Source organism: Brassica oleracea, chromosome C3 (assembly GCF_000695525.1).
Source record: "Brassica oleracea var. oleracea cultivar TO1000 chromosome C3, BOL, whole genome shotgun sequence".
NCBI lineage: Eukaryota > Viridiplantae > Streptophyta > Magnoliopsida > Brassicales > Brassicaceae > Brassica > Brassica oleracea.
The window spans coordinates 15760968-15765121 of record NC_027750.1 but is presented as its reverse complement, the minus strand read 5'-3'; positions in this window follow the sequence as shown (position 1 = coordinate 15765121).

Genomic DNA, 4154 nt, shown 5'->3' with positions numbered 1-4154 from the left:
GGGTTTCTCAGTTTTTATAAATAAATTTTCTTTTCAATGGTTCATTTTTAATAAAAGGATCGGGGGATGCTTGTCCTAAACCGTGTCTTTTTATAGAGAAATTATTTATAATAAATTAGCTGTAGGTTTTTTGGACCGACGCGATCTCCGTAAAGTCACTCGTGTTAATCCAATTAGATCGACCATTATTGTTTGTACAAAGGTATGATAATAATACATGTAAGATCGGTCGCCATCGAAGAGGTAGTGATGAAGTAGAAGGCCGTCCAATTTATTAAAGATTTCATTTTTGCTTTACTTAAATTAAAAAAGGAGAATCGGTGATGTGATAATGGCAACAACGTGCTCCAGTTGTCAAAATGAGCCCAGAGTCTAGGACTCTCTCCATCTCTCTCTAGCCAACCTTCTCTTTCTTTTTTGAATAAAGGCTTAGCCAACCTTCTCTTTAAAGGAAAATTTAATGTCTTTTAAGTATGCAAGTCCATGTGCAAAAAGGGAAAAAAATGTTAAACGTAACGTATGTAATTGTGGATAACTTATTTTTACCCAGTTTTACATACTGTTGTTCAATGACAAATATGTAGTATTGTTACTTTGTCACAATTAAACTTCTCTTTCTGTTCATAACTTCATAGTTACATTTATTATCACTATTATTTGAGGTTAATGGTGTCACTTAGAGAAGACAAAAGAACTTAAATGAGGTTATTGATTAAGTTAATGATCAATATACATGAAGCTTGTTAAAATATATATATATATATATACAATACAAGTATAAGAGTAGGACTAAGTATAGTTGTATAAGTATGTAGCCTAAAGCATCCTTCTCCGTAGAGAGTGTCAAGTGGAATTTCTCAAATAAAAAATATCTCTATTTAACATGATTGAATTGTTGGGTTATGTTTTAATATATTTCAAAACATTAAACCATTTAGAAACAAACAAGTGGTAATAAAGTTCTTACCAGTATCTAAAATCATCTCACTTGAGAACTTTTATCATTCTCTTCTTTATCCTCTTTTTTTTTTAATAGTTAGATATATTCTATAAACATATGGATTTCCAGATGCTCTAAGGGCATTTCCAACATTACACCAAATTTGGTGTTGAAATTACACAAAATTTAGTGTTTTTGTGTGATATTATTTTTGTCATCTCCAACCATGACATCAAATATTACACCAAAAATAATATTATATATTATTTGAAGTTTTACAGTTTTAATAACTTTTTTATTTTACTATTATAATTGATAAATAATTATTTTATCACACTTAGAAATTATGTTTGTTAAATTTTTATAATTTATTTATATTTATATTTTTGGTTTAACAATATTATACTTTTATGTATTTATTGTATATAAATATTAAAAATTACAAACTATTAATTATGAAAAGCCCATACCAAATTATATATTTATTTTAATCTTATTCAGCCTATGTTATTAATTTGTTTTTTTTTAAATTAAAATTTTAAATTATTAAAAAATAAAATAAAAAGTTCTATGATATTTTACTTTTAATAATATAAAGTAAATGATAATAATCATTCAGTGATTTCTTACTCGAAAATAAAATAAAAATATTTAATTATGTAAAAGTAATGAAAGAATACAAATAATACAATATATTTATGTTTAGATACAAACTGAACTAATTAATAATAATAATTGAACTATAATATTAAATGAAACACAATAAAACATGTATATAGAATATTTGGTGTGATAAATAGTGTTATACCAAATTTGATGTAACACCATTCATTTTACACCAAATTTGGTAGGATGGTGTAATTTTTAGTGTACCATTAAAAATGAATTTATACCAAATTTAGTGTTTTAGTGTCCCGCTAAGTATTTACATCCAATAACTAAAAGCAAAGAAACTATATATAGTGATAGTTGAAAGTGTTAGATTTGTTAAGGAAGAAGATGAAGTATAAATGCAAATATATAAAGGTGGGGTCGGTTTGTATGGAAGGATGGATGCAAAGGGATCAACCTGCTCAGGCTGTCTCAACTCTGAAAGCCAAAAATATTGCACATATATATATATATTGAATTTGGATGCTCTCTTTGCAAAATATGATTTTATATGTTTTAAACTATTATATATTATCATTAAACTTTCGTATATTATAATATTAGTGTATTGACTCTCTGGATAAATAATACTAGATATTAACCCGTGCGTCCGCACGGAGTATTTACTTTTGTAAACGTTTAAAATTAAATACATACATTCTTGGACTAATTAAATTAGAAGAGACTAATTAATTAAATATAACTGAGTTATTTTTATTATTCTAAAAATTTAAACGATTTTTATTAATTTAATTTTCAATAAACCAATAAATTAATGTGATAACTTAATCTATTTTATAGTTTTTTTATGGATTGCAAAATTGAATTTTTTATTTTGATTTAAATTAAATGAAGGATTGCATATCTTCTAAATTTATTAGGTAGCTAAATATTAGGCAATTTCGTAACAATTTTTATAGAAATTGCTATTTATAAGGTCAATGGCAATGGATAGTAATTATTGAGAAAAACTTAGGGTTAAGATTTATTTGTACTTCAGTTTTAATAGTTTAGATATATATATTGAATTTGGATGCTCTCTTTGCAAAATATGATTTTATATGTTTTAAACTATTATATATTATCATTAAACTTTCGTATATTATAATATTAGTGTATTGACTCTCTGGATAAATAAAGACCAGTAGCTGCTGAACTCAGCATCCCCGGACCCCTGCAGCTGCTATATTCACATTTATTCATTCATCATATTTACTGTTCCCACACTTAAATCTTGATAAATAACTCTATAGATGCACCTATTTCTGCATTTCTATTTTTATATATTTGGGATAAATTTACATATATACACAAGTACGCATATAGGACCAAATTTTACAAATTAAGTTCGCCATTTATTTGATTGCATTTTAAGAGAGAGGAAATGGAGGGGACTACAGTGTGGTCCTTGTAAGAAAAAGTGAGGCCCAAAATAAATACGATATAGATGATAAATGGAAAAGCCCGTTCTCTATCTATATATGTGCTACTCACGTTTAGTCGCTTTCTCATTTGGATCCACACCACACACTATTTGCCAATCTAAAAATCCTTTTATTTTTTTTTGGTCAAACCCATACTTCTTTCGTAAAACATCAACTAACAGAGTTTACAATCCCATTGAGAAAGTTTGAAATTAAAAACAGAGCCTCCTTTACTAAACAGTCATCAACAGCATTATCACTACGAGGCAAAAACACAAAATAGATAGATGACATAGATCTACTCAACACATCAATGTCATGGAGGATCCTTTGAAGGGGAATCACGGTCTTTTTCCATGTGATTAACTTGATTAGACTTTTTGAATCTGAATATCCGAACGGATCTTGTAGGGTGGTACAAAAAATATCTGAACCCGAAGTGTTATTAACCGAACCCCAACGGATAACCCGAAAAATCCGAAATTAATAGTCAATATAAATATTTTGAAATATATATAAATATTCCAATTATTAAATTCAATATTTGTGGTAATATTATATATAATAATAAATATTAAAATTCTAATAAATGCTTTAAGTTCTTTGTTCGACGTTCGACAACATCCACAATTGTCGCTTTGAGAGCCAGCGCTTCTGCGGCCAGGGCCGATTCCACCACTTCTCGAGCAGCAGAGCCTTTAAAGAGCATGGTACCATCTGGAGTTGTGCATAGCCATCCCATCCCACCAGCACCAGACGTCTTGTTCCAAGCTGCTTCAGAGAAGCATCGAGTGGCCCTAGTTAGGTCGAGATTTTGACTAACACTCAAGGTGCAGTCTTTCTTTGAAACAGAGCAAGCGATTGAGTTCCCATTGGCTTCTTGCCATTCCTTTGCACATTTCACAGCTCTTCGGATCACCTCAGTTTCAGAGAAAGACTTGTCTTCAAACAACAATTGATTTCTACTTGTCCACAGAAGCCACAAGAAAGGATAGAGAGGCACATTCAATCCCACAGGTGGGAGATTTACCATTCTGGGGCAGTCTTGGAGTAGTTTTCCCACCGAGGAACCTGAGCTTTCAGTTGGGACAAATAACGATGGAGCTAAATCCCAGACTTTCCTAGAGAAAGGGCAAAGT